Source organism: Panthera leo, chromosome D3 (assembly GCF_018350215.1).
Source record: "Panthera leo isolate Ple1 chromosome D3, P.leo_Ple1_pat1.1, whole genome shotgun sequence".
NCBI classification, from domain to species: Eukaryota; Metazoa; Chordata; class Mammalia; order Carnivora; family Felidae; genus Panthera; species Panthera leo.
The window spans coordinates 12,340,721-12,362,500 of NC_056690.1; the positions used below are offsets into that span (position 1 = coordinate 12,340,721).

Sequence of the window (21,780 nt, forward strand, 5' to 3'; positions counted from 1 at the left end):
TTTTCTTTCCTGCTGCTGGCACTTTCTCATTCTCAAGAATTCCCGCTCGGATCCCTCACACCTCCTCTCTCTCGTTTTCAGCCCGAATCCATTTCCGAAATGGACACGCATTGGGTCTGGAATCAAAGCAGAGTCTTGCCGAGGCCCTAAGCAACGGGTGTTGGTCTGAGAAGTCCCCCAGGCTGTCCCCCTTCCTCTCGCCCGCCGCCTCCTTCCTTCACACGCTCCACGTGTGTGTTCCTAGACTCACAAACACACTATCGGTGTGGCTTTCCTCAGGGAGAACTTGGACAGAAGCAGCCACCTTGTAGGACTTTAAAAAAAAAAAACCACCAGCTTCTGAGCTTCTGAGTGCCTGTGATGTCCCCAGGCGACACTGCACAGAAATCAAATTAGGACCGTTTTGAAGGAAACACGAGTATTCCTTTGTTCATCCACCCTTTTGAGGGAGCCTTGCTCCGGCTCCTTTCCTAGAACACCGTGAACTTCTCTCTGTACGTGTTTGCTGGAGAAAACACACAGGTGTGTGGTTTCTGCTCGGCCTGGAAACATCAAGTGACTGCTAAGCCTCATGGGCGTCAAGAATCAGACCCCCAGCACTGGTGACCGGGGGACACACCTTCTGCTTTTGCCTGCCTGCTCACACTCGGACCCACCTCTGGTTTATTTTTAAAAAGGGAAAGACAGGGGCGCCTGGGGGGCTCAGTCGGTTGAGCGTCCGACTTCGGCTCAGGTCATGATCTCACGGTTCGTGGGTTCGAGCCCCGCGTCGGGCTCCGTGCGGACAGCTCGGAGGCCGGGGCCTGCTTCGGATTCAGTGTCTCCCTCCGTCTCTCTCTCTCTCTCTCTCTGCCCCTCCCCCGCTCATGCTCTGTCTCTCTCTCTCTGTCAAAACATGAATAAACCATAAAGAAAATTAAAAAAGGAAACGACCATTCTATGCTCTCTCTGAGGACTTCTGGAGAGCTGGGCCCGTGCTGTCAAATCTCTAAAACGGCACATCACAAACTTTAGCACACACATCAGTCTCCTGGGCATCTTTCGACCATGCAGACCTCTGACTTGGTGTGTGTGGGCCGGGCCTTGAGATTCTCTGTATCCCCTGCTGGTTTGCCCAGAAGATACGCAGCTTCCGGTCTGGGGACCACACTTTGAGCAGCAAGGCTTTGAACCACTTCGATGAGGAAGCACAGACAGGCCCCTCCCCATATCTTCTCGTGAGAAACATTCTCTCCTAAATATCGAGGCCATCTTGGGTAAAGCTTCAGAAGCCATTGCAACCAGCTTCCAGGTTCGGGCTGCCTCCGAGGGAACAGCCCGTCCGCAGAGTTCCGAGGACGGCCGTGCGGAGAAAGTTCGAGAATCCAAGGCAGCGGAAGGTTCTGGAAGGCAGAAGTCAGAGCGCGGGTCTCGCTGAACTAAGAAGCAGGACAGCGCTCTGTCCCTTCTGGGTGCTCCGGGGTGGGGGTGGGGGTCTATTGTGTGCCTTTTCCAGCCCCCGCAGGCCACCTGCATTCCGGGGCTCCAGGCTCCGTCCTCATCATCAAAGCTAACTGTGCCGTTGTTGGAGAGGGAGCCTTTGTGATCTGCTTCTGCCGACCCCTTCCCTTCTCTGACTCTGACACTCCTGCCTCCCTCTGATCATCGCCCATCTCGAGATGGGCGCATTACAAAGGCCCTTGTGTGTCAGGGAGCCCCGGTCCCCTGTGGCAGGGGTTACGACTCGGCCATATTTGGGCGGCCATTTTGCTACCTGCTGTGCCTTCTACCCCTTTGTGAGTCTCGGTGGGACGATCTCACACTGGACGGAGCTGTCGTGCAGATGGTTTCTCCAGGAGGCGGTCTTAAGACTTTGATTCCAGGAGTGATGAAACAGATCTGTCTCCAGAGCCAGAAACTCCCTCTTAGACCAACTTATTTGGTTGAAGTTGGATAGTAGATTATACTTTCCAATGAGACCATGGCGATACCTCATATCCCATGCGCTCCTTTTTTTTTTAAGCTTATTTTTATTTATTTTGAGAGAGAGAGAGAGAAAGAGAGAGAGCACACGCGCACGTGAGCAAGGGAGGGGCAGAGAGAGAGGGGGGGAGAGAGAGAGAATCCCAAGCAGGCTCTGAACTGTCGGCGTGGAGCCCAGCGTGGGGCTCGATCTCACGAACAGTGAGATCAGGACCCAAGTCGAAATCCAGAGGAGGACGCTTAAGCGACTGAGCCACCCAGGCACCCCATCCCGTATGCTCTTCGACGGTGCGGCCTTGCCACGGTCCCCTCCGGCGGTGGGGTCTGAGCCGCCCCCCGCTCTGAATCTTGGTGGGTTGTGCGTGCTTTTGGACAACGGAGTTCCAACAGAGTGTGGCGGAAGTGAAACCGTGCGACTTCAGAGCTTAGGTCTTCGAGCGATCCAGCTGGCCCCCTGGGACGCTCACGCTGGGACCCCGAGAGCCCACCCAGGAGGTCCAGCCAGCCCTGAGGCCACCAGCCTGTGAGGAAGCCCGGGCCGCAATGCCCAGGGAAGGCATTTCTAAAGGAGCCCGGCTCCCCACCTGTAGAGTCACTCCCAGCCATTAGACTCTGCCCAGTTAAGACATCAGATGACCCCGAGCAGATACCTGCTATCAGCACCGTCCTCAGACCAAACCCTGACTCACACAATGTTGCCAAATAAAACGGTTGGTTTATTCCCCCCCCCCCCCCGAGTCTGGGGAGGCTTTGGTGCCCGACGAAGACAACAGGAACAAAACACCTTTCCTCGGAATACAAATGGGCGCTGGGTAGGCGAAACCATCAGGACTGTGGCTTCTATTCACTCATTCATTCACTCCCTTCCTCGCCCACCATTAATAGGCCCAGGCTCTCCTAACTGATCTACGTCATTCTGAAAAAGCGTGTTGAGTTCTGCAGCGATCGGTACGTGACTGCTCTCCACGAGCTGGTTCCTTTCGCTGTGGAGATTGGCTCATTCATTTAATAGACGTTGACTGATCGGCGGGGAAGGGCCACAGACGACTCTCGACCAGGGGTCAGCGCACGACAGCCCCCCCCCCCCAGGGCAAAACCAGCCCTCTCCCAGTTTTATCTGAACGCAGCCACACGTACTCATTTGCCTGTTATCTGTGGAGGCCGTGGCTTCGGGCTCTGAGTCACTGTTCTGGCCGACTTCGCAGGGGGACCGAGTTGGGAAGAGAGAGTAGAGATTTCACCAAAAGAGGATTTCAGAAGGTCGAATCCGCCTGAAGCGTGGTCAGTGCGTCAGGTGAGGTCCTGCGGCGTGCAGCAAAGGCAAGCTCGGAAACCAGAGGCGTAGGGCAGGGATCGTTTTTAAGGAAGAGGGGGACAAACCCGGGGCGTGGTTCCCTTTCCGGGGCACGAGCTCTCCCAGGTTGCCCACTGCAGCGGGAGTGAAGTTAGCACGAGGTTCCCAAGAGGTCCCTGCAAGAGTGAGGCAAGGAGCCGGACAAACACTAAGCAGATACCCCGGGGTGACCTGAGCCCGGTGGTTACAAGCCCCGGCTCGGGTTTCCAATTGCGGTTCTCCCACCACCCGAGCTGGGGGACTTTGCACCTGTTACTCAACTTCTCTGGGCCTCAGCCGCATCCTCTATAAAGTAAGACTAGATAGATGCCAGATGCTTAGACTGATGTCGGCCCTCGGAAGGGCTCCGAAACCGTGGGCGGTCACCTTCGTTATCTGTGCCTATGCAAGGTCCTGACCCATCCAAGTTCAAATCCACTGCTCCCTCCCTCTCTGCTGGGCTGCTTGATGTGCTAAATTCATCCCACCTGCTGACCTGTGTTTCCCTGAAGCCGGTCTGAGCCCTGGAGGCTACCCAGCCCCCCCACCCAGAGACAGCTTGCCAAACAAATCTCCCCAGATCCAAGCTTCCAGGGACTAAAGGAGAAGAAAAAAATTCACCTAGGTTTAGGACTCACTTGCTTTCAGAAAAAGCAACAGCAGAAGCCCCAGTAAACATTAGAGCTGTTTACGCATGGTTCCAAAGGCCAGAGAGGCATTATCAGGATAAGGGACTTGTGTTCTCTCAGCTGACCGATAACCAAACACTCCTCACTAGGGTTGTGAGCGCCCAGAGGCTCACCTTTGAGAACAAGGATGTTTCTTCTCCCCCCCGCCCCCACCTACATGTAGGATCTTCCAGGCAAGCATTTTATCACCGAGATTTTTCTTAAGTCCTCCTACAGCAGAGATCCCGGGCCAGGGCTCAACATCCTTGCCCCACGCGGAGGCGAACCATTCGTAATGAGGTGAATGCTTCGTGTATTCCCATTACCATGCCAGCACCCGGGGGACATCATTCTCACCCTGAGAGAACGCTCCGTCGTCGTTGGCACGTTTCTAGAAGAAAACTCTAAGCCATCCGGAAATCACATCCTCCGACAGAAAGAAACCCAAGGAGCACAGGGGAAAAGGCACCGGAACCAGGCTGGGGTGTATTCTGGTGGGGGTTCCCAAAACCCGCTCCTCGTAGGGCGGCGTTGATGTCTCAAAGTCAAGGCTGCTTCGTACTCTAGACCACCAGACTATCCCAGAATTAACCGCAGCCTGAGGGCCTTGAGTTATAAACCAGATAGGAGTTGGCAAGGGCTGCGCATGGGCCAAATTCGGCCGCCACCTGTCTGGTCAGGTGTTTTCCTGCCTGTTTTCATGCCTCAGCGGAGAAATCGCGTGCATGATGTATCTGAAAACCAGTCTCGGTAAGGATGAAACCGACAGAGGTGAAGGCCTGACCACCTTGCACGCGTAACAAGTATGCGTTTAGGATGTGCCGGGTCACGTAAGCGGTAAATAGGTGAGGAAGGTCCCTTCCTTCCAAACCTCAGCCTGCCCCCTCCCCTTGGTTCCGTGGCTTCCAACTTTATACCACGGGACCCTGGAGAGGGGCGCTGGGATGTTTGTACCCAGACCCACCCCACTCCACGCAAGATCAGGTGCCTGCTACCCAGGAAATCCCTGAGCTTTGGTGAATGCCTGATACGTTATTAAATGCCCACAGCTCCGTGTGGGAGGAGATAAAGCAAGATACATTAAGTGCAGTCTGGCTTCTTTCAGAAGAATGTGAGTCTCGGGGCGCCTGGGTGGCTCAGCCCCTTAACCGTCTGACTTCGGCTCAGGTCACGATCTCGCAGGTTGTGGGTTCGAGCCCCGCGTCGGGCTCTGTGCCGACAGCGCAGAGCCTGGAGCCTGCTTTGGATTCTGTGTCTCCCTCGCTCTCGGTCTGCCCCTCCCCTGCTCATGCTCTGTCTGTCTGTCTGTCTGCCTCTGTCTCCAATATAAATAAAAACAGTAAAAAATTAAAAAAAAAAAAAAGCAGCGTGTGAGTTTCATGATGACTTCTCACTTTTCTGGCCCCGCCCTCAGCAGACGTCCACTCAAAGTAGGGACCTTCCTTCAGGAAGTGGCCACACTCAGACTGTCTCTACTGTCCTCGTAAGCCTAACGCCAAGAGCTAAGGGTCATGGGCACACGTCAAGGCCAGTGGATCTGAACTGAACTCTTGGCTCATCATCTGCCCCTCTCCATCCCGAGCTCTGATATTTTTGCTGAAGGCGAAGGTGCACCTGTTAACCGTGTCACACGTCTGCTCCAAGCACAAGGGTGACGCTTAGGATTCAATCTCAGATTTCCAGTGCAGCCCAGTTTTGGCTCATGTAACCTTCCCTAACGCTGCCCCAACCCACGCCCCGCACTCTCCCCCCCCCCCCCCCACCCGTCTCTGAGCTCGGGCCACACTGAGCTTTTGCGAGCTCTTCAGTTGAACTCTTTTCTGCCTTAGGGCCTTTGAATGTGCTGTTCCCTTGACTTAGAATACCCTTTTCCCTATTCTGCCCTTGGTGAATTCCTATTTGGTTTTTGGCAGAAGGAGACCTTTAGACTCTCTCCTCTGTTAGTCACTTAAGACTCTCTCTCTCTCCCTCTCTCTTTGGAATGGCAAGTAATTTTTTTTTAAATACAATCTCATTTATGGAAAACAAGACCTAAGAAGGAGATTGCCAACTCAAAAGCACACAGAGCCTAGGCAGCTAATGTCACAGAGTCCGAAAAGGCAAAATATGTGAAAATGCCCACTCCCACACACATAATACAAAATTACTCGCTTTAACAGAAGTATCCTGCCTAGGCACATAAGGTACTCCAACCAGGGATCTTATTAGATGATATTTAAGATTAAAATTTTTTTTTTACATTTTATTTATTTTTGAGAGAGAGAGAGAGAGAGAGAGAGAGAACACAAGTGGGGGAGGGGCAGAGAGACGGAGACACAGAATCCGAAGCAGGCTCCAGGCTCCGAGCTGTCAGCACAGAGCCCGATGCGGGGCTCGAACCCACGAACGGTGAGATCACGACCTGAGCCAGTCCGTTGTTTAACTGAGCCACCCAGACGCCCCTAAGATTAAAAAAATTTTAGTGGGAAACTTAAAATAGCCTTGATGGTCAAATTTTTCATCCTTCACTGCCGTTACATTGATTTTTAACTGGAAAGCTTACACCTTTTTTTTTTTTTCCTTTCTTTCTCCCATCTTATTATTTAGTTATTTAGGTAAGAACACTTAACACAAGATCTACTCTCTGAGCAAATGTTTCAGTATTACAGGTTGGTTTGCTGCAGGCAGTGTGCTGGACGGTAGACGGCTGGGGCTTCTTCATCCCGTGTATCTGAAACTTTGTACCCTTGACCGGGACCTCCCCGCTTCCCTCTCCCCCAGCTACTGGTAACCGCCATCTTTGCTCCAGTGAGTGTGGCCCCTTAAGGCGACATTTAGTGGCATCACGTAGGAGCTGTCCTTCTGTGTCTGGCTTACGGCACTTAGTGGGATACCTTCCAGATCCATCCATGCTGTCACAAATGGCAGGGTTTCCTTCTGTTTTTGTTTTTCTTAAATTTTTTTTATTTATTTTTGAGACAGGGAGACACAGAGCATGAACGGGGGAGGGTCAGAGAGAGGGAGACAGAGAATCCGAAACAGGCTCCAGGCTCCGAGCCGTCAGCACAGAGCCCGACGCGGGCCTCGAACTCACGGACCGCGAGATCGTGACCTGAGCCAAAGTCGGCCGCTTCACCGACTGAGACACCCAGGCGCCCCAGGGTTTCCTTCTTTTTAAGGCTGAAGAATCGTCACTGCCTGTGACTACCACATTCCCTTTATCCCCTCAGCCACTGATGGACATTTAGGTTGCTTCCGGGTCTTGGCCGTGGTGGATACTTCCGCAGGGGACCTGGGAGTCCAGATAATCCCTTCGAGGTCCTGATTTCCATTTCTTTGGAGACATACCCACGAGTAGGGCTGCTGGATCACAGGGTAGTCGTATCTTTACTTTTTGAGGACCCTCCGTCCTGTTTTCCCACCGTGGCGACACCAATATCCATTACCCACCAACCGTGCACGAGGGGTCCCCTTTCTCCCCGTCCTCGCTGACCCCTGTTGCCTTGAGTCTGGTTGGGGTTTTGTTGTTTGTGTTTGTTTGCTTTTAATTAATAGCCATCCTAAGCCATGCGAGCTGGTATCTCCTCCCCCTACTTGATTTGCACGGCCCTGACGATTTGTGATGCCGAGCACTTTCCCGTGTCGCCGTCTGGCCGCATGCGTGTCTCTTTTGGAGAAAGGTCTCTTCGGTTCTTTTGGCTCTTTTTAAAATGGAGTTCTTTGTTTTACTGGAATGGAGTTCCTTATATATTCTGGATATCAGATATACGGTTTGCACATATTTTCTCCCGTTCTGCAGGCTGCCTTTTCATTTTGTGGATCATGTCCCCCGGGTGGGGGGCGGGGGCAAGAAGCTTCGTAGTTGGAGGTAGGCTCTTGTCTGTTTTTCCTATCGCTGTCTGTACTTTTGCGGTTACATCCAAGAAAGCATTGCCAAGACCAACATCAAGAAGTTTCTCTCCTGTGTTCTCTTCTGGGAGTCTTACAGTTTCAGGGCTTCTGTTTAAGTCTTTAATCCACTTTGAGTTGATTTTTGTACGAGGTGCAGGATGAGGGTCCAACTTCATTCGTTTGCACGTGGCCATCCAGCGTTCCCAGCATCGTGTATTGAAAAGGCATGCTTAGAGTACCTCAGTTTTCTCCCCTGCGATATGGGATGATATTCTTTGGTGAATATTGTGCTTTATTGCCCTGTGGGCATACCTGAGTGAGGCACATAGTCCAAAGAGTCTGGCACGCAGGACCATGCCCCCGGTAAAGATTAGCTTCTGTCGCTCTCAGAAATAAAGGAAGAAGGATGGTGATGAAGAAGCATAGAAAGGAATGGATTGAAAAGACAGGCTGACACATCAAGGTGAAAGCCAAGGGACGTCCTTACGTAAAGCTCTGCAGAAACGCTACGGACACCACGGTTCCTGAGCGGCTCGGTCGGTGAAGCATCCAACTTTGGCGCAGGTCGTGATCTCACAGTTGGTGAGTTCGAGGTCCGCGTCGGGCTCCTTGCTGACAGTGTGGAGCCTGCTTGGGATTCTCTCTTTCCGTCTCTCTCCAACTAAGGAAATACTCTTAGAACAAGAATGCCACAGATACGAGGTGTCATGGAACAGAGAGGTTGAGAAGCAGGTGAGGGCTTTGCTGTAAATGGGCTGCTCCAGGACATGGGGAGTCAGCTACGAGGCAGGGAGAGATTTCTGACGACTTCGAAACGTTGATAAAAGCCACATGCCTTCTACCAAATGAAGTAGATACAAATTTCCACGTATCATTTCACGGGCTTCATGGTCTCTTAAAGTGGATCCACACCCACGAATCCCTCCAAAATCCATAGAATGCAGGACAGGAATTTCTAATTGAGATGGTTTGTCAAAGCTCGCGTACAAACTCGCAGTTACCCTTGCCCTTGACTTGGACCTAGCACGTTCTCGGTTATAATAATACCTAGTGAATGTGGACCATGTGCCAGTGAACATGTTAGGACCTTTACCTCCAGCACCTGAATCATCCTCAGAACAGCCCCATGAGCCAGGGACTATGATTATTATTAAGGCTATTTTTTAAAGCAAAGTTGTACGTTTAAAACCACATTGAGGGGGAGCCACAAAGATTTCCCATTATTACCCTCTATTTTATTGAGGAGAGAGCTCAGGCACTGAGAGATTACATGACTTTCCAAAGGACACTGTTTACTTCTAACAGTGGATCAAGGATTTAATCCAACTGGTTTCACTGAATTTGTGTGTTTATCAATGACATCATGCTTCTTGACTGTCAAGATATGAATGGCAGATCAGTCAAGACTCTCGGGTTGCTTGCAAGTGACAGAAAGCCCAACTGAAGTCAGCTTAGGCACGAAGGGAAATGTACCGGAAGGCTCACCCAACTCAAGAAAGGCAGGCATAATGGGGAGCCTCAGGAAAAAGTAGAAGCAGGAAAAGTCAAATGCCCCCTTGAAAATTCTGTCTTCATTTCTGTTCCCTTGTCCTGTAAACCAGTTCCTTCCATGGGGTGGAGAACTTCTTACCCCTCACAGATTCACCAAAATAAGGACAGAATGGGTTTTTTTTCCTGCTTTGGCTGAGAAAAATCCCAGGGAAGTGCTCTCATTGGCCCTCTGAAGTCACATGTCCAACTCTGCACCAATCAGCTAAGACAGGATGGGGAAGAACTAGGATGGGCAACTTCCATGCAAGAAAGGAGGCAGGACTAATTTATCAAAGGGGAGGAGCTATCTATCCCTAATGAAGTGAGAATGTTGGCAGCCCAAACAATGGCAGGCAGCCCCTTATAGAAGATTCCTTTGTCCTGCCCTTATTATTGTGATCATGCACCGTCTTTTGTGACTACCAGCTCTTCATTCATCCACCTGTTCTGGACTTAGCTTCCAAACTCTAAGAGCATCTCCTGATACTTTGAAGAAGATGGAGTAGGAAAATTTTTAAAAATGTTTACTCAGCCGGGGAAGAATTTCTTAAGCAAAAGGAAAATTGCTTTTCCTTAAATCGACCTTAAAGGAAAAGACTAATAAAATTTAGGGGCATTTGGCTGGCTCAGTCAGTAGAGTGTGCGACCCAGGGTTGTGAGTTCAAGCCCTACATGGGGGTTGGAGCTTACTTTAAAAAAATGAGTAAAAAAAAAGTCTAATTTAAAGATTTTTAATTGTAAAGAGACCTCGTTAAGAGGTAAGTCACAGAGTCAAAAGTTACCTGTAACATTTATAACCTGGTAAAAGTTCATTTTCAGAATATAGACAGCTTGACAAGTCAGTCAAAGGAGAAAGAGTGAGAGAGAGAAATAACATGATAGGAAAATGGGCAGAAGACTCGAACAGGCATTTCATAAAAATGAAAAGGCCTTCCGCCTCAACAGTAGTCATTAAAATGCTAGTTTAAAACACAATGCGGGGCGCCTGGGTGGCTCAGTCGGCTAAGCGTCCGACTTCGGACTTTGGCTCAGGTCGCGATCTCACCGTTTGCGGGTTCCAGCCCCGCGTCAGGCTCTGTGCTGACAGCTCAGAGCCTGGAGCCCGCTTTGGATTCTGTGCCTCCCTCTCTCCCTGCTCTGTTCACACTCTTGTCTCTCTCTGCATCTCAAGGATAAATGAATGTTAAAAAAAATTTTTTTTTAAAAACACAATCAATCAATTCGTTGACCATAAAGAAATAAATAAATGGTGAAAAAGATTTAAGACACAGTGGGATACCCCTGCACACTTCCTAGAACGGTGACCAGTCAGAACGACCGATGATAGCACGTGTTGGCAAGGGTATGGAGCAAAGGGAGCCCTTGCATTGCTGGGCAGGGGACAGAATTTGGTGCAAACACTGTTGAAGATGGTCTGACGTATGTAGGTTTTCATGCCGCAATCCCAGTACCACACGCGGACCTGACAGAAGTCAATGCACCGTGAGACAGAGAGAGGAACCTTTGTGGTGCCATCACAGCCAAGACTCCCAAACTGGCGACCCACCACATGCCCATGAACGCTGGAATCCCTCAACGCGTGGTAACATACTTGCGTGATGGAATGACACCCAACAAAACACGGACAGCTTCGGCCGCGGCAGGGACAAAGCCACGACCAGTTCTGCACCGGAGAGACCAGCCGCGGGAGAATACGTGTCAGTAAGAGAACCAGGCAAAAGTCAAGGGGGGGGGGGTTCCTTCGAGGAAGGGGTCAAGTCTAGCGGCTCGGGGGGGCACAGAAGGGAGACTGCTGGGGGGCGCGGGCGACGTTCTGTTTCTCAGCCTGGGTGTGGTTGGACGAGTGTTCACTTTGTGATTTTCTGAAGCTGTACCTTTAAGTTTTATGGGGTCCTCCCCGCCCCCAGATACACTACAATTTATGAAAAGGTTTACAGACATCGGGGGGCCTCCCCTGTTGCTTCCTTCCAACATCAGTGGGCAATGTCCTCCCTGCAGCCAAAGCTTTCTGGGATCGCTGTTTGCCTTAGCACTGGGGGCATAAGTGCCCCGGAGCCCCCTGTCAGACCCCCCTCCTCGGGCCCAGCCCCTCGGGTACCTCCGGTTGGCCTCAGGCCAGCTTCCTCCACCCCTGGGGTCTTTTGTGCTCCTCAGGTGGATGTGTTTTCCCAGCATGCTCCAGTCCCTTCCGTCAGAGGCCTGGGGGGCCTGGATTCTGTTTCCTCAGCGACACCCCTCCCTGTGGGCTGCCTCAAATGAATCCTGTGGAAGACAGAGAAACGAGAGAGTATTAAAAATGTCAACGGCAGATCCTGAGATGCACAGCTGGGTAAACAGGGCCGGTGGAGATGTTTTTATTAGTGGCTTTATGGTTATGCTCACTTAGAGTTGTGGATTTAAGGTAGGGGGTGGGGTAGGGGAAGCGGCCTGAGGGTCCTTCCGTCAGTTTCCGGACCTGCTTGGCCCAAAGCATCTGACGCCCTCAGATTGGGGGGGGGGGGGCTCCGTCAGTTTGGGGGACCCGTCCCATTTTGGGAAATTGCATTCCTTGGAGTCACCTCTTTGTAATGAAGTCCCCCTGACTGTGATGGAAACTTCCTTTCTCTCAGATTTCTCCGGGGAGCTTTACTCCCTATCCCTACCTCTGGAAGAACTGATACCGGATTGTTGCTGTGGCACAACTAGGTTAGTTTTGGAAGGGGAAGTAGGAGGGGGGGTGCAGAGGAAGAAAACATCCTATCAAGTGTCACAGTTCGTGTCGCCACAGCCACCAGAAATAAATGCTGTCTCTATAACTACAACGTCCAGCCCGGACATGCCACGAACACTCATTATGCGGGTCAAAGAGAGGAGGGTTCAAATGCAAGTTTACCAGCTTCGTGGCTCCATGACTTTGAGGAAATTATTTACGTTTCTGTGCCCTCATCACTGAAATCTAAGTAGAATAGTATCAACCTCACAGTGCTGTCGTGAGATTAGATGACTATAGACCCATAAAGCTCTTAACACAATACCAGGCCTACAGCAAGCACTGAATAAATGTCAGACGCTATCAGTGTTAGAACATGTCTTCCCCACAAAACCATCATCTTGCAGAAATGTCTGCATTCCCACGTCCGTTGCAGTATTATTCACGATAGCCAATGTCTGGAAGCAAACTAAGTTGTCCATCAAGGGATGAAGGGATCAAGAAAATGTGGTGTATACGGGGCACCTTGGGTAGTTCAGCTGGTTGACCATCGACTCTTGGTTTCAGCTCAGCCACGATCTCATGATTCGTGAAATCGAGCCCCGCGCTGCGCCGGGCTCTGTGCTCACCCAGAGCCTGCTTGGGACTCTGTCTCTCCTTCTCTCTCTGCCCCTCCCCGCCCCAAACAAATAAACTTCAAAAAAGGCAAGAAAATGTAGTGCATACATAGAGTGGAATATTAGTCAGCCTTGAACAAGAAGGAAATCTTGTCATTTGGAACGACATGGGGGAAACTGAAAGGCATTATGCTAAATGAAATAAACAAGATACAGGAAGACAGATAACGCACGGTGTCTCTTACATGTGGAGTCTTAAAAAGAAAAAGCCAAACTCATAGGAACAGAGAGTAGGAGAGTGGGGGAAATAGGGAGAGGTTGGTAAACGGGTACGCCTCTTCGGTGATAAGATGAATACAGTCTGAGGACCTGATGTAGAATGTGGAGACCACAGCTGTTAACGCTATGTTGTAGAACTAGAATTTGCTAAGAGTAGAAGTTAAACGTTCTCACGCACGTGCACTCACACGCACACACACACACACACACACACATCAGAAAAGATACATGCGTAAGGTGATGGATGTACTAATTAAATCAGCGGTGGAGGTCTTTTCACAATGTATCCATATACCAAATCATGAGAGTTTACAATATATACATCTTACAATTATGTTAGTTACACCTCAGTGAAGCTGAAAAAAAAATGTCTTCCCAGAAGACCTAATATTTGAGTGTTGCCTCAAAGGAGCAGAATACTACTAATAGTTCAGGGTGTTCTGTATCACTGCTGTAGAACGTTCTACCTCCAGACATAGCGGCATGGAACCACAACTGTTCCATCGTGTTCCTTTATTCCGTGAGTCAGGCCTTGGGACGGGGCACAGAGTGGGTGGCTGGTCTCCGCTCCGTGATGTCTAGCGTCAGCGGGGAAGACTTCAGCAGCTGGGACTAGAAAGCCTGTTTCTAAGTGTCTGGGACCTTGGAAGGCTGGGTTCAGACAGGCCTGTTAGCCGCCCCGCCTTCCAGAGACTTCCCCAATATGGCAGCCTCAGGGTAGTTCGGTTTCCTTCCCAGTGACTAGTGTCCTGGTGAAGAAGGCAAAAGTTGCCTTACCATGTAGAACGTACGTAGCCCAGGAGTCACCCAGTGTCCCTTCTGCCATACTCTCCCAGTTGAAGCGGTCACAAGCCTACCCAGAATCCACCGGAAGAGTCGTAGATGTTATTTCCCCACGGGAAGAGTATTAAAATATTTGGGGGGCTCAGTGTGTGTGTGTGTGTGTGTGTGTGTGTGTGTGTGTGTATAAACAAGGTTTACTCTGTGTCAAGTCCCGAGCTAAGTTCTTTGTAATGTGTAGATAAGAAACCTGAGCTATCAAGTAGTGAAACAGCTACTCATTCGAACACCCATCTGTCTGAAACATGTTATTTAATTTTGGAGTCAATTAACCCCTTAGTATTGAGTCCCCCCATAAATATATCAATAAATGAGTGAGTAAATGAGTGATAGCTATGAGAGGTAGACAAATGATATACAGAGATAATAGATTGATAGACAAATAGAAGATAGATAAGATAGATAGATAGATGCCAGACCTACAGTGAACAAAACTGAAGCCCAAATTCCTAAGGGACTGTAGGATCCCCGCAAGCCTGAATCCATATGAACTCTCTGAGAGAAAGAGGAATAGAATCCTTGGAAACCTAAAAGAACACAAATACCCCTGAGAAAGCCACCTCAGAGCACTGGCAAAAGCCTCCGAAAGGGTGTCTACAAGATAGTAAACATCTGTCTACTTCCAAATATTTGGATGATGGACTACCATATTTTGTCCAACTTTTCTTCCATTTGTTTGATAAACACAGCTGGCTTAGAAACGAGTAGTTGATCTAAATGCAGGGAACGCTTAGAGATTTTCTCACCCAAACCTCCTCTCTATACCAATGAAGGGAACCACAGAGAGCAAGGGGCTTGGGCAAAGTTACCCACCAAGTGGCTTTGGTATCTTTACTTCAACACGAGTTAAATAGAATCCATCTTGATTTAAGTACGATGTAGCTTAAGACCCAACAATCTACCTCCAGGAAAAATCTGACACAGATCTCGACCGTGCGGGTTGTGGTGGAGAATTGGAAGTAAGCTAGGTGTCCAACTCTAGGGGAACGATAGAGAAAATGGGGGGCGGGTGCCCTACGGAGCCCCGTGCATTAGAAACAAATACACACACACACGACATACACACTTGTGTCTTAATACGTTCACATGGCGACAAGGAGGGTTTTCAGCCACATGGTATTGAGTTAAAAAAATGAACAAAATGAGATCATTAGCTCACTGACTCTTATGTAAAGTAAGTTCATGCACAAAGACCTATTACATATATTTTTCTTTATATATATGTTTTTAAGTCTAACCCTTCTAATATCTGTCTTTTTTTAATTTTTTAATTTTAAATTTTTTTTTTATTTTTGAGCAAGAGACAGAGAGAGCCAGCGTGGGAGAGGCAGAGAGAGAGAGAGAGAGAGAGGGTGAGAGAGAATGCCAAGCAGGCTCTGCACTGTCAGCACGGAGCCTGACATGGGGCTCGAACCCATGAACTGTGAGATCGTGACCTGAGCCGAAACCAAGAGTCAGACACTTAACCGACTGAGCCCTGTCGCTATGTGTTTTTAAAGGGAAAATATTTAAGGGCATGTTCAGACATGAATGTGAATGTCTTTAGATGCCTTTAGCGGGGAGGGAGATAAGAATGGGGAATAGAACAAAGAGGGAAAATACAATGTACACAACACAACACAATACAATACAGTGCTTACAATAGGATACAATATAATACGATATGATACAATATGATGATATGATACGATACGATAAAGCAAGAGGAATGTTTGGCATATTCTAAGTTGATAAAATATTATCAAAGGAGGAGCGTAATTGCTTCTACCCTGCAGATGAGGTGAAAAGAAATTCCTCCTATGTTTCAGCCCAGTGACATCACAGGAAATACCAGAAATTCTCTGGAGGCACACACTACCTCCAGCTCTTGGCCAAAGGTCCGCTGAATGAGGTTGAAGGGGTGAAAGAAACATGTCCTTTAAAAATCCTGTTTTCATCAGCCATAATGGGCTTAAGCCACATGTGAACTATGGAACCAGTTTCACCTTTCAGGACTCCGGGAACCTGGTTTCCATTCACATGTCTTGGGGATTTACGTACATCTCAGCGGGCGATCCCGCTGTGGTCAGCTGGGGAGATCACCTTTCGGAAATGACGGATGAGTTTCCATCTTCCCCAGACGGAGCCCTTTCTTCAGCCATCAGACATGCTTTCTGGATGGCACCGATCCTCCTCCAAAATACCACGGAGGAAAAGCAGTCCCTTCCACGTCTCGACTGTTTCTTTATCCTTTGCAAAGCGCTCGCAAAATCAGCACGTAAAAAACACGGGTGGCTGAGAAATTACCAGCCCCGCATAAAGAAAGCAAAGGACGAGGGGCGTCGGTGGCATTCAGCCATGTGCCCCAAATCACACGTATGCCTTTTGAACCCTCTCCTCCAGCTTTTCAAGCTATTCCTTCTCATGTAATATTTGTCACGCTACTGTAACGAAGAATGATCATTCCTTTGATTGATTTAAGCCTGTGTGGCACGTACTTTACACAGAGGATGTCACTAAATCCTTCTCTGTGCGGCAAACTCTTTAACCCATTTTACGGACGAGGACACCAACCTGTAAGAGGCCGGGTAATTTGACACGCGGCAACAGCTACTATGCTACCCAGGTAGTATTTGGATCCCGCTTCTGAGCTCTGGAGTCTTGACCCGAAACCACTACCCTTTGCTGTCTCGTTCCACAAATCGAATTTGTCCTGGGCTCTGATCCTGAGATCTAAGCATCTCATTCATTTATTCACGCGCTCAGAAGTGTTCATTGGGCACCTGTTATGTGTGAGACACTGTGTGTGGCCCGTTAGCGGGGCATACACGTATGAGTGGCGGTGGGGACGGTCCAACTTCCAGACTCTAGATTCAGCCCTACTGAAGCCTGGGGTCCGTGGGAAACTGAGGCCAAGACGTTTGCATTAGCACACCGATGGCGAGTATGATCCCAGAGAGCACGTGAAGGAAAGAGCCAACGCAAGAACGCGTTACCGTCGAGCCACCACGAGGCTGCCATCGTGTCTGAGAAACCACACGAAATGGACCTCGGGCCCATCGGTCTGCAAGGAGGTGGAGGGGAGTCTCATCTCACGCTCCCATCCCCCCTTCGTCAAAAGGGCCATCCGAGCGGGTCACAAATTCCCGCCGTCTCCAGGATGATGCGTCCTCTGCCGCGTCCCACGCTGTGACACCCAGAGGACAGGCCTGCGGCCGGAGGCGAGAGGTGCAACAGGGCGGGCGGGGCGGGGTGGGGGAGCCACGTGCGTTGCACCTGCGTGGAATGTGGTCAGACTCTGCACAGAACTGGACCCCAAATGGTGGCTGGAGTCAGACAGGCGAGGCAAGGGGGTTGGAAGCGTGCATCAGCGGTCTCTGAGTGAGTTCCGGAGGCAGAGATCAGATAATAATAATGGCTGTAGAAATAACTCTGTTGTTCTGCACACGGGACTTGCCACCGAGGACAAATACACCGCAGGCTCCGTATATGCGTACCTTAGACCAAGTGCTTCTGCGTCTGCAGACTGGCTCCTGCCTCTTCATTGTGATCACAGGAACCAAATGGAGACGGGCGCGTCTACATCTGCGGATGAGGACAGAGGCCGAGGGGCAGAATCGGGCCCCGGGGTTACCCGGAGCGTGACGGATGGGCTGGGATTCAAACCCGGTGCTCCAGCTCCAAGACTCTTCCCCCGCTCTCTGTGAACATTTCTAATTCTTTCCCGATCCTATTTCAGGAAAGGACAGCTGGGTGGGGGTGAGAACAGCTGCCCTCAGCCTCATAAAAGATGAGTTTCTTGCCCCCCACTGCTACAGAAAGAAGGGAACGAATCCTTTGGTTCTAACCAGAAATTAAAAAAAAATTTTTTTTCTTAGCTAAAATATTGTGGGACGGGGGGGGGCGGTGGGGGTGGGGGGGGATATTTTGCTCAATTTCATCCTGAAATAGATTTAACCTGTTCAGGTATTCGTTACCGCTTACGGGATGTGTGACCCTGGGCGCGTTAACGTTTTTCTCCATGCCTCAGTTTCCCCCACGGCTATAATAACAGCACCTCGTTCCAAAGCTTGCCCAGAGGACTTAAAAAAACATTGGCACCAAACACAACACGGGAACGTAAAATTTCGTTACAGAGCCTAGTTTGCTTTCCCCCTGTCACTGGACTACTGCTGCCTCTATCCAGGTTATACGAGCAACTCCCATCATTGCCATTTCCCTTCTCACATGCCTTCAAGGGCTTGCATTCAAGGGCATCCAACACAGGGTCTTTTCTCCCTCTTCGTTCGTTTTTACGGCCTGCGTGCTGTTCCCAGGCCACACGCTGCAGTGTCCTGCTTTCAGGATCCCGCCTAGCCCATTCTTCCCACCTGCCATCGCCCCTTCTCGGCCCTCATTCCTTCCTTCCTTCATTCAGTGGTTCTCAAAGCCATCCCTGAGCCAGGCCCACGGCCTCGCCTTTCACAAGCTACGCATCTGCTGAGGCCTCCTCTCTCATTTAGGGCGAGCAGACGGCGTTTATCCTGAAAGCCAACTTTAGTGCGCTGTAGGTGGTTGGGCCCCCGGGAGCCCTGTCTCGAGGTGGATTCTAGGGCCACCTGCAGGCCCGGTTGGTCTGCTGGGCTGAATGCTGGCTCTCCGCCATCCGCAGAGGAAATGGGGTAGTAAGAGCATCCCAGTTGCCACTCCTGGTCAAGGGTTGGCACGACCGGACGCGATTCGACATCCCCTTTCGCGTTCTTCTCAAATTCTACCTCTTCCAGCAGGATGACCGGCGTTCATCTAGCCCCACCTCCGGGTAGATGTGTATCGTCTTTCGGGAACCCTGATTCTTTGCGGCGGTTCACGAAGGCCATTTTCTTTTGGCCAAATACCGTACACTCTTGAGTAACCGACCGTCCTGTTCTGCTTCCGAGGAAAGCTCAGGTCGGGTGCTGACAGCTTAGAGAGGATCCTTGCAGGAAACACCGCAGTCGTCCCGTTTAGTCCTTGCAAACGCCCTGGGGTTGGGTCCTATTTCCCCCTTTTTACAGAGGAGCAAACTATGGCCCAGAGACACTAGGGACTCTGCCGTGGAGCTTCACGCGGGTCTGTCTCATTCCAGCATCCACGGTACGTTTCTCTTGCCACAGGGAACCACGGCACCTCAGAGGTGCTTGGACCCTGGAGGGAAAAAGACGGACCTACTTCGGGTCTCCCTTAGAGCGTCCCACGGTGGTCCCGACGCTCCAGGCCACCAGTCTGTTGCCATGCCGAAGTCCACGGTGATGCTCTCAGGTCACACCCCTGGAACCCCGCCCCCCTGCGTCACACCCCAGCAGCCTCTGTGCCTCTGGTCCCTGATGAAGCCTCGGCGGGGCGCACAGCTGTCCAGCTAAGTCACCGACCACAGCACCCTCTTGCCCATAGTAGGCCCTCAATAAATAGCTATAAAAAGAGAGGAGGAAGGAAGGAGGGGGGAAGGGAGAGAGGGAGGGAAGGACACACGGGAATGGACAAATAAGTATGAGTAAGCAAAGGATTCAGACGCAGCCCTGGGCCCCAGGAGCTCCCAGAGGAGTCCCAAACCAGTTCCTTCAAAGGATCCCCTGTCACTTGACCTCCACCTGCCCTGCCCCCCCCACCCCTACAGCTCCCTGCCTTCTTTCCCCTCCATTTACTGCCCTCCTCCCTCCCACCCCCACCCCTGCCCCTGCCTCCTTGGAAAACAAGAGCCACCCTGGCCTTTACTGACTGTCAAACACCTCCGTGAGTTTCCTCAGAACAAACCGACTCGGCCGACTGTTCGGTTTGTTTTCTTCCTTTTTCTAAGCTACTGAGTTGTCCCTGGCCGTTGTGCAAGAGGTCAGATGGGGGGGCTGTCAACAGCTCCCGAAGGTAGGCTCCTACCCCAGAAAGGGGGTCCAGGGTTTTACAGGCCTAAGTGGCTGGGCTGGAACACACACACACACACACACACACACACACACAGAACGGCTGTTTGTTTTCGCGGACAGGTCTGGTATTTCCCCGGTGGGAGAGGCGGAGCTTGAAACACAGAAGGTCCTCCTTCCCTAACTGGACGCGAACAACAATTTGGGTAAACAGACCCACGTCAACCCAGGTGTGTGCACCCCTCCCGGAGAGCGGGAAGGCTGAACGCTTTGAGGGAAATACATTTTGACTTTGTTTTTCAAGTTTACCGTTCGTGTATGTTATATCGTAAAACAGAAGCCAAAAGTCCCCCTCCAAAAATCTTGAATCGCACACCCCGAGGTAAATAGTGACTAATTGTTGCTTTCATCATCCATTCATTCGCTCAGCAGATATTTATTACATGCCTACTATGTGTCAGACACTGTTCTAGGTTTGGCGAGGAGAAGCGGACCCCGGTTCTTCTAGAAAGTTTCCCTCCGCAGCCCCAAACATCGGAGCGAGCTGCTCTCACGAGGGAAGGGCCCTGGTTACATCCGGGCATCTCACACCCGCCCCCCCGAATGACTGTGCCAGACAGACGGGTCAGCAGCTTAATTTTCTATATTTAAAAAATATATCTTGAACCCTTCGCTATCAGCCCAGGCACTTCTGCCCTTTGCGTTTCAAAAGTTGCACATACCCTACTGTTTGGATGTACTGTGACCCATTTGAACAGTTTTCTGTGGCTGGAGATGTGGGTTGTCTCCGAGCTGATTTCTAGAAGTCAGGTTGCTAGAAAAGGGAACCAGTTGAAAAGCCAACAGACGTTGTAAAAGGGGCTAAGGAGTTTGAAGGGACAAGTTAACTCGCCGTCTTCCCCCAGTCGTACGTGCTGCGTCCCTTTCTTAAAAGTAAAGGAATCTGGTCCACCAGCTCGTGGGAAACACAGACAAAATCCACTACAGTGATAAGGAGGCCCTCTCTGACATCTGCTCCAGAACCCTAAAACAGACCGCACCCATCTCGGGGACTTCAGCCTCCTGGTGTCAGCCATCGTGAGCAGGGGCACTACCTGCCTGTGCTTCCCTGGGTTCGATGCTGACCTGGGCAAGCTGGCTCTCAGGGTGGTCTCTTCCCCGTGCCCGCACCCCTTCGTGCCCAGATTCACCCCAGTCCTGGGCCCTGACAGCGCCCCAGCTCACCCCACACATGGTGGGTACCAAGAACACAATGGCCGTCTGTGACCTTCACCGTGGCCGCTACCTGACCAGGGACGCCATGATTGGGGGCCGCATATCCATGAAGGAGTTGCACAAGCAGATGCCTGACACCCAAAACAAGAACAGCAGCTATTTTGTTGAGTGGATCCCCAATCATGTGGGAAGAGCTGTCTGTGACATCCCACCCGAGGGCTAAAAACATCTACCCCTTTGATCGGCAATAGTACGGCCATCCAGGAGCTGTTCAAGCACATCTCAGAGCAGTTCGCGGCCATGGCCATTCTGCCCCAGTGCACAGGGCACGGACGAGATGAAGCTCCCTGAGGCCGAAAGCAGCATGAACAACCTGGTGTCCAAGTAACAGCAGAACCAGGAGGCCGAGGAGGAAGGCAAGTTTGAGAAGGAGGTGGCCTAGAGTTTTCTGGTATCCGGCAAAGCATGGAAGCCGTGTGAGCTCTTTATCACTCACAACCTCTCCTCCGAGAGCCATGTCTCTGTGGGTTCTTGTGCTACCTGTCCTGATGTCACGTGCTGTACAGATGCCACTATTGAGGCATTTTCATAGTAAGAAAAAACAAAGTGAAAGAACCTGTCCTAGGACACTCAGAGAATGACATTTACTTGGCATAAAGCTGTGCCCAGCCTTAAGAAACCCAAATCTCCCCCCATCTTGCTGGATGTCATATCTGGTGATGTGTTGGTTCTTCCTGGAGACCACGTGTTCCCTGAAAGCTAGGGTCTTATCTTTCCAATGCCAAGAATGAGTCTAGGGACATAGTAAGGACTCTGTAAAAGTCCACTTGAGGAGTAATTAATGAAAGAATAGAGGAGAAAGTGAGTGAATGATTTAATGGATCCTTGGTGGTTAGAACAGATGCGGGGGGTGGGTGGATGGATG

At 50.7% G+C, this 21,780-nt stretch overlaps 1 long non-coding RNA gene across 1 annotated transcript in view; it reads right to left on the bottom strand.

The window, feature by feature from the left end:
• LOC122203766 overlaps nucleotides 1-21,780 on the bottom strand; it is a 57,600-nt gene that overhangs the window by 14,442 nt on the left and 21,378 nt on the right. Inside the window, exon 2 of the long non-coding RNA XR_006195328.1 lies at nucleotides 11,462-11,625. This is a non-coding gene — a long non-coding RNA (uncharacterized LOC122203766). The remainder of the gene's footprint in view (nucleotides 1-11,461; nucleotides 11,626-21,780) is intronic.